This window comes from Canis lupus, chromosome 27 (assembly GCF_011100685.1).
Source record: "Canis lupus familiaris isolate Mischka breed German Shepherd chromosome 27, alternate assembly UU_Cfam_GSD_1.0, whole genome shotgun sequence".
Lineage (NCBI taxonomy): Eukaryota > Metazoa > Chordata > Mammalia > Carnivora > Canidae > Canis > Canis lupus.
In genome coordinates this window covers 5,413,167-5,425,633 of record NC_049248.1, presented here as the reverse complement: position 1 = coordinate 5,425,633, position 12,467 = coordinate 5,413,167, and the positions used below count along the sequence as shown (strand labels likewise).

The 12,467-nt window shown below is 41.7% G+C and overlaps 1 long non-coding RNA gene across 3 annotated transcripts in view; it reads right to left on the bottom strand.

Moving 5' to 3' along the window:
• Positions 1-10,487, bottom strand: part of LOC111092891 — a 44,728-nt gene extending 34,241 nt beyond the window's left edge. For all 3 annotated transcript variants that reach the window (XR_005379751.1, XR_005379752.1, XR_005379753.1), the window contains exons 1-3: positions 10,405-10,487; positions 7,170-7,288; positions 2,372-2,469 (exon numbers count right to left, since the gene is read on the bottom strand). This is a non-coding gene — a long non-coding RNA (uncharacterized LOC111092891). The remainder of the gene's footprint in view (positions 1-2,371; positions 2,470-7,169; positions 7,289-10,404) is intronic.
• Between the last annotated feature and the right edge of the window lie 1,980 nt (positions 10,488-12,467).

Sequence of the window (12,467 nt, the reverse complement as noted above, 5' to 3'; positions counted from 1 at the left end):
AATGTTTCATCTCTTCTAGGGAAGCCATAATTCACCACTTGTGCCATGGTTCTTTTCATTTGTCTGCAGATCCCCAGATATGTAGGAATCAAGTTGTTACCTTATCTTCATCACTACAAAGTCACTGGAATTGCATACATTACACATGCCTCCAGGAAGAAGATACTACTTAATGTTTGCTTTTCAGTCATTCATTTCATAAACGTCTATAGAGCACCTATAGGTGCTGTGCTAGGCATTAGCAATTTAATCATGAACAAAAACCAAACAGCCTCTGCTCTTTAGGACTTTACAACCCAGTGGGGAGGCAGATATTCATACAATACTCAAACATTCAAACTACTGCATGCTTTACTTCCAACTCAGTGAAGTGTTATGAAGGAAGGGAGACTGTTCTGTGCAAGTGTATGTAGCAGAGACTGCTTGCTGATGGCCTCTTCAAAGCCTAGTCTCCTCTTTACTCATTGAATCCCTGTTTGGTTAGAGGAGACAGTAGGGCCAATTGGAATTTTACTTTTCCTAGCCTCTCATGAAGACAGGCGTGGCTGTTGAGTCAATTTGGTGCAATAAGGTAGAGTAAAAGTTCTGGAATGGGACTTCTGGGAATTCTCTCTAATAGGGAGTAGGTGTTGTGAGGTCCAGAGCTCTGGAAAGCCCTTTGACAAACCTGAGGAAGAGGGATCTGCACCAGTAGGCACAGTAGTGCTGTTACCAGTCTTGGTTGCCTGTGTCTTTGCTGTTTGTTTCATTAGAGAAAAGACCCCCACTCCCACCCCGTTGATTGTTGCCCCTAACTCATCTTGTTTAAATCACTATTTGGAGAACAGGGGTCTTTACTGCTTAGAAGTGAATTAAATTCCTAGCTGATACAGCATTTAACACAGAAATCTGGCCCAGGTTGGGAGGGTGTATGAGGGGAGGGTGGCACATACCAAGGATGAGTGGGAAGTAGCAGGGAGAGATATTGGAGAGGATAACTGTGTTTGGAGGAGGGATCAGCCCAGGAAGAGGCCCCCAGGGGAGAGGAAGCAGAGTGTGTTCAGGAACTAGAGGCCAATGCAGGTAGGATGCAGAATCTGAAGGAAAACATTGGAGGGGAATGAGACAGGGAGATGGGCAGGGGCCACACCACACTGGCCTCTGGACATTTTCTTGAGAGCAATAGGAACTCCTGAAGAGTTAGAAGCAGAGGGGGATATGATCACTTTTGGAGAGGTCATCTTAGCAGCAAGAAGCAGAAAGGAGCAGATGCTAGGAACTAGTTTCTTTACTTTGCAGCCCCTAGATGTCATAGATGCAGATTGTAGCCTGAATGAGAATGGTAACAGTTGAGAAAAGCCAACAGCTCTGAATGACATTCAGGAAGCAAAAATAATAATAGCCCTTGGAAATCAATTGAAAATGCAGAAGGGAGAAGGAAGATAGATTTGGGCTCAGACTGTCTTGGTTAAGTTCTGGCTTTATCATTCACCATGTCTGATCTTTAATATATCATGTATTTTTAGTTTTCTTATATGAAATATGGATAATTGGGCAGCCTGGGTGGCTCAGCAGTTTAGCGCTGCCTTCAGCTCAGGTAGTTATCCTGGAGTCCCAGGATGGAGTCCCACATCAGGCTCCCTGCATGGAGCCTGCTTCTCCCTATGCCTGTGTCTCTGCCTCTCTCACTGAGTCTCTCATGAATAAATAAATAAAATCTTAAAAAAAAAGAAAAGAAAGAAAAAAAAGAAATATGGATACTGTTTCCAGGGAAATGTCCCCCAAATAATACCCAACTCTGAGATTTGCTGGGGATTTAGTAAGATAGCATATGTAAAAGTACTTTAAAAAATATAGTGTTGGGCAGCCCCAGTGGCTCAGCGGTTTAGCACTGCCTTCAGTCCGGGGCCTGATCCCAGAGACCCGGGATCGAGTTCCGCACCGGGCTCCCTGCATGGAGCCTGCTTCTCCCTCTGCCTGTGTCTCTGCCTCTCTCTCTCTCTCTCTGTGTGTGTGTCTCTCGTGAATAAATAAATAAAATCTTAAAAAAATACGTAATGTTACACATATAAATGTCATGCTTTCTACTAACAATAATTAAAATGAGAAGAAATATTTGGACCATCTCAGCCCTTGGTAGCAAAAGTTAATAATAGTAGTTACCATCTACTGTGCCAAGACATTGTGTACTTTACAAATATTACTGATTTTAAACTTCACCACCATCTTTAAGATAGAGATCACTGGCCCAATTTTTCAAGTGAGAAAATTGCAAATTAAAAGGATCAAGTAGTTTCCAAAGTCATATACTTAGCAAATGAGAGAAGCAGCATTTGAACTAAGGCTGTCTGGCGCCAAATTCTCCAACAGATCATGTTCCTGGTAGTACTACCTTGTCTCTGTGTGTGATATCTTCATTTCTTCTGTGATCTGTATTTACAATTTATTTTCAAATGACAGAGCTGTGTTTTCCAGATAAAATAGATGTTGCTAAAAAAAAAAAAAAATAGATGTTGCTGGCATACCTGTGAGACACATAATATGTATATCAAATTGTTACTCAAAGTAATATGTTCTTACCCTAACTTCATGTGGCCTTTTTTTTTCTTCCTAGAACTTAATAAAATCACTTACTATTGTACTATGTATCTACTTAATTACTCATTTATGATCTGGTGGTTCAAGTGGACACTTCCTGAAGGCAGGGGTTTCATCTGTCTTGTTTCCCTCCTATATGAGCCAGGGTTTGGAACAGTGGCAGGCACAAAGTGGGCAACCTGTATAGATTTGTTGAATAAATATATGAATAAGATTTGAAATGGCTCATGTACATTGCTTTATCCTGTCTCCTATCTAATGACCGCAAGAATGGAAAAGCTGACCGAGTTAGAGGAGCCCTTGAAAGTGTGAAGAGTCTATGAGTGGTTTTTCAAGGGGGGGGGGGGCAATTTTGAATCCCTTTGTGAGTTTTTTTCAAATCAACTGCCTATTCATTCAATTCTCCATTCTCCCCTTTCTTTCCCACCCTTCTTTCCTCCTCTAGTGGACAGGAGTTTTCTGAGGGCAGGGACCTCACCTTAGTAGTCATATTTGATATTGCACACCCAGATACAAGAATAGTGAATTACAGGTTCTTGGTCTCTTTACCATACGCTGCCATGGCCTGGCCCACAATAGCTCAATCTACAGGTCCTTGAGGGCCAAAATATCCTGTCTCAAAGCTGGCTCGAAGGCAGAGTCAGATTGGGGAAGTTGGGGATCTCTCCAAACAGAGCTGATAATATTAACCATGCAGGGCCAAGAGGCCAGGGAAGACTAGCAGCAAGGTGAGGAGTAGGGGAAAGTCTGTTCTGGCAGAGGGACAGCTGCAGGCACAAGAGGTCCTACCATTGTTGTCACCTTAGGAGTGACAGAAATTCGGCTATTCATAACTTCTGCTAATAGTTAGGGATCCATAGATTAGAAGGGAAGGGATTAAAATAGAATTCAAACCAGGTTTGAATGTCTCCTCTGTCACACACAGTCATTTTCTTAGCTTACCCAACCTTAAGCACTTCCTCTGCAAAATGGAGACAATGATACCTCAACCTACAACTTACCTCATTGAGTTGCTTTGAAAATAAAGTAAGATAATGTAAGAACCTAGCACAGTATTGACACTTAGCAGCACTGGAAAAAAATTATTGTTAAATTGTCTTACAAATTATAAAACACTACACTCTTGAAAGGGATTATTAGATACAGAATGGGAGGCTCCCCAGAGGTCCTGGAAGGGACCCCTCCCAAGCCTCACTCCCAGGGCCCTACCCAGATGCTTGACATTCCAGCCTCTGGCCCTTTGGGCACCTCTGTTGAAATGCAGATTTTATCTAGTACTGTTTAATGGCATTCATTCAAGTTATTAACACCTTAACTCTAATCAGATTAACTCCATTGAAATAGGAGTCTTGGGCCAAAGAAATGTGAAGTGAAGGAAGAGGTAGTGTAAGGGGTTCACACCATGCAGAGGTCCTTAACCCTTGGATGACCTGCGAGGACTTCGAGCAGGGGCTAAGGAGGCCTGAGTTGCTGGCACACAGCAGCCTGGGGACTGAAGCAACATGTCACCATGCACTCCAAGGTAGTCATGGTCTCTTTCTAGCCTGGCCTTGCTGTTAGGATGATCCACTAGAGATTAATTTACAAAGCCTGAAGGAGTTCGCGGTGGTCTGGGACATTCTGCAGTTTCTCAAACAAAAGATCTTAAAAGGTTCAACTAGTCTGGGGAGATGGGGAAAGGCAGAGGGAGGGGCTCCTGATGGGGAGATTTTCTTCTTAATTAATAGATTTTATGTTTTTGAGGAGGTTTACGGAAAAATTGAGCAGAAAGTACAGAGTTCCCTTATAGGCTTCCAATCTGGCAGACGCCCTTCTGTGATTAACATCTTGCATTGGTGTGATACATTTGTTATAACTGATGGACCAAGATGGATACACAATTATTAGCTGAAGTTCATGAACCTTATCAGCGGCCTCTCCCTGTGTTGCACAGTCTGTGGGTTTTCCTGGATGTTTAATGTCATGAATCCACCACTATGGCCTCATACAGAATAGTTCTACGGCTCTAAAAGGAGTCCTTATCTTCACAGAGGGTGGAAAGCACTGATGTAGGGTTGGTCTCATTTTAGAGAGATTTTTAGAGGGAGTGAATGTGTACGGAGATTCACAGGTGAGACTGCAGCATCCGCCCTCCCCAAGATCCAGTCTGACTTGTGGGGCTGAAGGTGGGGCTGCCTCAGCATTCTGGGATGAAAGCCCCCCCTTTCCCTTTTCTGTTCTCCCTGCTTTTATTCTGTTAATACTTTTTCTTTTCAGGTTTTAAGTCTTTTGATCGGACCTTTATAAAAGACTTAGAGGTCCTTTGTTAATGGTTATTAACCTTGACTATACGTTGGAAACACCTACGGAAGTTTTTAAAAAAAATACTGGTGCCTAGGAGTCACTCTGGTTTGGTTAAATTAGATTTCCTTGGGTGAGAGTTTGAGGGGCGGGAGAGAGGGGACCCCAAGGCACGAATCTCCCCAGGTGATCTTGAATCCTAAGAGCCTACAGCCAGGGTGGCCTGCCTGTTCTTGGTCTTATGCCTACAGTGGTTCCAGACGCTCCAGGGTCCCACCCCAGACCACAGAGAGATCACAAATGTCTCTATTGTACAAGTGGCTCTGGAGAGAATACTTCACATTTTCACACATGTTCACAAAAAGGCAGGTACAGGATGGTAGGGCAATGTTGTTCGAAATACTGAACAACTGGAAAAATAGAAATATGTGCTAACAATGCAAGATGACATAAAAATGTCAGCTCTGTCCTGCAGAGCACCACACAGCAGTTCAAACGAATAAGACAACCCCAATGTTTTAACACGCAGGGCAATGTTCAAAACACGCACCCCTGCTTGAGCATGGGAACTGACCAGTCAGAACAGAAGTCTGGCTAGCAGAGGCAGGAGCCAGCCCTGTCACTGGGCAGGTACACCCAGGGTGAATATCAGCTTTGCTGACACATGAGAAACATCTCTAGGGTGTTGTTAAGTGGAAAGCGCCAGTACCAGAACAGCATGAAGAGTGTGATCCCCTTTATGTAAATAAAAAACAAGCACTAAAAATAGGCATAAATATACATATTGGACAGTAAATGCAGAGGAACAAAAAAGCCAGGAAGGAGATAAAAGTCTGCAAATATAGTTACCTCCCGGGAAGGGATTGGGCCTGGGAGTGGTTAGGGGATGGTAGAGGGGCTTTTTAACATTTTGGTTGATGTAATGCTGTACTATTTGAATTTTTTAAAAGACTATTTATTTTTGATTAATTTATTTATGAGAGAGAGAGACAGAGACAGAGAGAACAAGCAGGGGGAGCAGCAGAGGGAGAGGGAGAAGCAGGCTCCCCACTGAGCAGGGAGCTGGATGTGGAACTTGAGCCCAGAACCCTGAGATCATAACCTGAGCTGAAGGCAGACGCTTAATTGACTGAGCCTCCCAGATGCCCCTGTATTGTTTGAACTTTTTATGGTGAACATTTGTTCCAGCTTTATATGCGAGATGAAAAAAAAATAGATAATTTTCTTTATGAGAAAAAAAAGGTCCATGGGCCCAAAGTTCTAAGCTGTAGTCCTGGTTTTGTCACTTAGTAACAGGGCTTGCCACGTGGCCCTTCTGTGCTCAGTTTCTCCATCCATGAAATGGGGATAATGTGATTTCATATGCCACAGGGTAGTAGTGAAGATCCGTATGAATGCAAATGTGTATCTGAAGAGGGGTGGGGAAGGCTGCCTTCCTTCACCAGAAAAAAATGGAAAGGGTTTACTTTCCTGCAATTCCCACTGAGAATGACTAAAATTGCATGCAGAGGGAAAGCTGTGTGCCACTGGGGGACTCACTGGCAGACTTCCCATTTCTAGTCAAGCAACCCCATTCCCAGGAGTTTATTTATTTGTCAATTAACCCATTCCCCAAATGTCTAGTAAGCAAGTGTTACGTGTTGAATTGCAGGTAACCCCCAGAAAGTGACCTTACTCAGAAATTAAGGTCATTGTAATTAAAATGAGGTCATATTGGAATGGGGAGGGGGGGCGGCTTAACCCAATCCTACTGGTGGTGTCCTTACAGGAAGGACATGCAAGAGGAGGAGGCCAGGTGACAAATCTCAGTGGATACAAGCCCAGGAAGACCAAGCAAGGATTGCCAGCTCTTCCGACTCGCTACCACCTTCTGCACACTTTTATACAGTGTTCACCTCCCTACTTTGTGATTGCTCCCATGGGAAGCTTCAGCAGCTGCCTCCACCACCACCACCTCCCAAAGTGGAAGCCCACTGAAGCAAGAACCTGCATCTTATTCATTTTTGATTCCTAGTGTCTAGCAGATTACTGTCACTTACAATGAGTTGAAAAATGTACATTAAGTCCATTCTTTGAATTACAAGGGCCTTTGCTGATAGTGAATATGACCAGTTGGCCCAGTGAAGGACATAGGTTGCAGTCCCCAGTGGCCTTGGCTCTAGTTCCAGGACCTTGCCAAGGGCCCTGCAGGGTCCAGGAAGGTTGGGATGCCCTCCTGGATGGTTCCTGATGTCTTCCTTCTGCACCACTTGGTGGCTTTGCTAAGAAATATATGGTCACTTCTATTTCTCTCTCCCTACCAGGTATTATACCTTAAAGAAGGGCTCTTGAGATCATTCAGGTTTTTCTTCAATGAGCTTGGATCAGAAGATGCTGAGTACAGCTCACTTGTGTTACATGCAGCAGTATTTCTTCCTGAGATGCTGTCTACCTAATGTAAAAGGAAATAAAGGTGTCAATTATAATCCCAGCTCTGAACCAGTAAAAAGTTAGAGACCTGTAGAGAAGAATACATTTTGAAATGGAAAATGGGAAAAGGTCCATTACATAATATTAAAGGAAATGATAAAAATCATACATGGTGTGATCTTAACATATCTACCACTAAAAAATGATATGCTCAGAAAAAGAAAAGGCTGGAAATAACTACTGAAACGTAAAATTATCTTCGGTGGTGAGATTATTATTCTGCTTCCTTAATATTTTTGTTTTCTACAATGAGCATATATTACTTTATTTTTTATTTTATTTTTTAAAATTTATTTGTTTATATATAGAGAGAAAGTACGTGCACATTTGAGGGTGCACGCAGAGGGGTAAAAGGTAGAGGGAATATGAGAGAGAGAATCTCAAGAGACTTATCAGTGAGTACAAAGCTGATGGTAGGGCTCAATGTCACTACCCTGAGATCACAACTTGAGCTGAAACCAAGAGTCCGATGCTTAACTGACTGAGCCATTCAGGTGCCCCTATATTACTTTATTTTTTTTAATTTTTTTAAATATTTATTTATTTATCATAGTCACAGAGAGAGAAAGAGAGAGAGGCAGAGACATAGGCAGAGGGAGAAGCAGGCTCCATGCACCGGGAGCCCGATGTGGGACTCGATCCCCGTCTCCAGGATCGCGCCCTGGGCCAAAGGCAGGCGCCAAACCGCTGCGCCACCCAGGGATCGCTACTTTATTTTTTAAATAGGCTTGTGACACCTGGCTGGTTCAGTGGGTAGAGTATACAACTCTTGATCTCTGGGTCTGAGTTTGACCCCCAAATGGAGAGATTACTTAAAAAATTTTGTTAGGGGCATCTGGGTGGCTCAGCTGGCTAAACCTCTGCCTTCCGCTTGGGTCATGATCTCAGGGTCTTGGCATCCAGCCCCTTATTGGGCTCCCAGCTCAGTGAGGAATTTGCTTCTCCCTGTCCCTCTGCCCCTCCCCTAGCTTGTACTCTCTCTCTCTCTCAAATAAATAAAAATCTTCAAAACAAATTGTTAAACAGGTTCTACATTTTTATGGTACATCAAAAAATAGATAATTTAGTAAAGAGAAAAACCTCCCCTTCCATCTTTGTACCCCTTCTACCTAGTTCCTTTCTTCAGAGGCAACCAAAGTTGTCAGCTTCTTGATTTATATACATACACAACACACACATATTCACTATATGTACATACATATACATATACATATATATGTATGTATTGTATACAAGTGACAGCCTATTATATGCATTGTTCTATACCTTGCTTTTCTCATTTGACAACATATCTTAGCAATTTTCTCTATCAGGATAACTGCCATATACTTTTTAATGGATGATAGACAGTATTTCATTATACAGATATATCAAAATTTATACCGATGATAAAGCACTGTGTTGTTTCCACCATAGAGTCATTGCTTTGTTGTGACAAACGATGAATGTTCTGACAGTAATTTTTCATACGTGCAGGCATATTTATAGGATAGACACCTAAGGATGCAACTATTGACTCAATGGATGTGTACTCTTCTCATTTTGACAGAGATTAGCAAATGTTGCTGCACAGTTGTATCGATTTGCATTACTACCAACAATATGTGAATGTCTGTTTCTCCACATTCTCATTAGCTCAGGAGGCTATCAAACCTAAAAAAATATCTTTATTAACCCTACAGGTGAAAATATGGCATTTCATTGGAACTTAAAGTTGCTTTTCTCTTATGATGACTAAGCCTGAATATCTTTTCATATGTTCAAGAGCTATTTGGGTTTCTTTTTCTATAGAATTGTTTCCATTCCTTGCCCATTTTTCTATTAGATTGTGGGATTTTCTCTTATTTACTTTAGTTCTTTATATATTAAGATAGCACTTGCTTATCATGTGAGTTAAAATATTTTTCTTTTTTTTAAAGATTTTATTTATTTATTCATGAGAGAGACAGAGATACAGGCAGAGGGAGAAACAGGCCCCATCCAGGGAGCCCGATGCGAGACTCGATCCCGGGACTCTGGGATCACGATCTGAGCAGAAAGCAGACGCTCAACCGCTGAGCCACAGGAGTCCCAAGTTAAGAATATTTTCCCCACTTTTTTGGTGACTGTGGAACTGGGAAGATTCTGGCCAAGGACGTCGAATCTAACTGTCCTCCTACCCTTTCAACCGGTCTCTGAAGCCCCTCAACAAAATGGTGATTCCCTCACCTCAAAAAAAATTTTCCCCGAGTTAGTTGCTTACCCTTCGGTTTTACTGAGGCATTACTATTACTATTACTATTTTTGTCTTTGTTTCAAAGAAAACAAAGTAAAACGTTTTTACACGTTAAAATTTATCACTCTTGCGGTACCTGGCTGGCTCAGTCAGTAGAGCATGTGACTCTTGGTCTTCGGGTTGTGAGTTCGAGCCCCACATTGAGTACAAAGCTTATATTTTTATTTTATTATTATTATTTTTTGACGGCATCATTTTTTCTTTTAATTGAAAGACAAAAGTTGATCACATTCAGAGATTAGCGGGCTTCATGCAGATATTTAAAACCATCCTTCTCTTTCTTGCTAACCACCTCCTTTCAAGTGATGTCCATGAGCCTTTAGAGCCATCTGAAGTCGTCCTCTGCGGAGCTCCACCGCAGCGGTCGGTGCAGGCGTGAGCACACAGGCCCCTGGACGGCGTCTCACGGGAGGTCATCATCATCAAAGCGATCTTCAAAATCATTGAAAAAGTCTGCGTGAACTGCCTTCTCGTCGGCTGCCAAGTCCTTCAGGAGCCCGGTGCTACCCCCGCCCTCGGGGAGCATCTCGTCCACCGCCGGCTTCAGCTCACCGCCCGCGCGTCGCCGGCCCTTATTATTTTTTTTAAAGATTTTTTATTTATTTATTCATGAGAGACACACAGAGAGAGGCAGAGACACAGGCAGAGGGAGCAGCAGGCTCCATGCAGGGAGCCTGATGTGGGATTCGATCCCGGGTCTCCAGGATCAGGCCCTGGGCCAAAGGCAGGCGCTAGCCCGCTGAGCCACCCGGGCTGCCCAGCATAGCTTATATTAAAACAAAAACAAAAACAAAAACACTCACTTAAGCTTCTGGATTTTGTGTCATAGTTTCTCTCACATGAGGTTATAAAATACTTCTCATCTTTCTGTCTAGGAACTTATGAGGTCATCGAAATCTTTTGTCTGTCAGAATCTATCTTGATGTTAATTGTGAACAAAGCATTACGTTTATTTTTTCTTCCAATGGATATCCAGCTGAGCCAAGATCATTTATTTAACATGGAAAATTCTCATAAATTCTCTAAAATCTATTTCTGGATTTTCTGTTTGGGGTTAGTGATCTTTGTTTCTATTCCCCCCCCCCTTTTTTTTAAGATTGATTGATTGATTGATTGATTGATTGATTTATTTATTTATTTATTTATTTATTTATGATAGACACAGAGAGAAAGAGAGAGGCAGAGACACAGGAGGAGGGAGAAGCAGGCTCCATGCCGGGAGCCCGACGCGAGACTCCATCCCAGGACTCCAGGATCGCGCCCTGGGCCAAAGGCAGGAGCCAAACCGCTGAGCCACCCAGGGACCCCCTCTATTCACGTTTTAAGGACTTTGAATAGCTTTTTATATATGGTAGTTTTAACCTTCCTTGTTACTTTAATTTTTAAAAATTTTCCTGGCTATTCTTGGTAATTTTTCCATATGAAATTTAGAACTAGCTAGGCTAGTTCCCAAAAAATTCCCTTTTGGTATTTTTATTGGGATGACATTAAATTTACAGATGAGCTATCTTTGACAGCTTTATGATGCTGAGAATCCAAGGACACCATGTGCCTCTGCATTGTTAAATCTTCTGTTGTGTCCTTCAGTAGCATTAAAATTGTAAATTGTAGAGCTTGCATTTCTTGTTAAGTTTATTCTCAGGATTTAAAATGTATTTATTTATTTATTTATTTATTTATTTATTTATTTAGCTATTCTAAATAGGGTCTTTGCTTTCTTTGTATTTTCTAACAGGCTATTTTTGTAGATATGAGTCCTGTTTGATTTCCATATATATATACAAGTGGAATTTATTGAATTCTATTTGAGTTTGTTATATTTTCCTTTGATTCTCCTTTTTCCAGGTATGCAAAGGATCTGCAAACTATGTCCTCTGGGACAATGCCAGCTATAGGCTATTTTTGTATCACTGAGAACTAAAAATTGGGGAGGCAGGGACAGAGGGAGAGAGAATCCCAAGTAGACTCTGCTGAGCATTAAAAAAAAAAAAAAAAAGACTGCTGAGCATAGAGACTGTTTCAGGGTTCAATCTCATGAGCCTGAGATCATGACTGGAGCTCAAACCAAGAGTCGGGCGCTCAACTGCCTCTGCCATCCAGGAAATTCACCTTTTTTTTTCTTTTGAAAGAACTGCTTTTGGGGAGCCCTGGTGGCTCAGTGGTTTAGCATCGCCTTCGGCCCAGGGCCTGATCCTGGAGTCCATGGATCGAGTCCCAAGTCGGGCTCCCTGCAGGGAGCCTGCTTCTCCCTCTGCCTATGTCTCTGCCTCTCTCTCTCTCTGTATCTCTCATGAATAAATAAATAAAATCTTAAAAGAAAGAAAGAGAAGAAAGAAAGAAAGAAAGAAAGAAAGAAAGAAAGAAAGAAAGAAAGAAAGAACTGTTTTAAAGAAAAAGGAAGAAGAAAAAAATATGCCAGGTATCATTTACTACCTGGTCCTTTAAAGTACAAGTTGAGTGACCTTTGAAGTATATTATACTCTCACTTGCCTTTAATGATAATTGATCTTTACCTGTCTAATTTTTATATGTCAGATTTCTATTTCTTCTTTAATTATTTTTTTCTGGAACCTGATGATACCAGACACCTGTGTCCTGTTCCTAAGTGTTCCTTGGTGTTCCTAAGTCTTCAAATATGAAAAGGAATTCCGCTCTCTCTCTCTCTCTCTCCCTCCCTCTCTCTCTCTCATGAATAAATAAATAAAATCCTTAAAAAATATGAAAAGGAATTCCTTTTCATATTTGTGCATTTAGGAGGATACTGGCTTTTAGGTTATAAGTGTATGCTATCATGTTAAGAAAGTACCTACCTATTTCTATTTTCTTAAGCATTTTACAGAAACTAAAAGATGTTTAGTTTTATTTT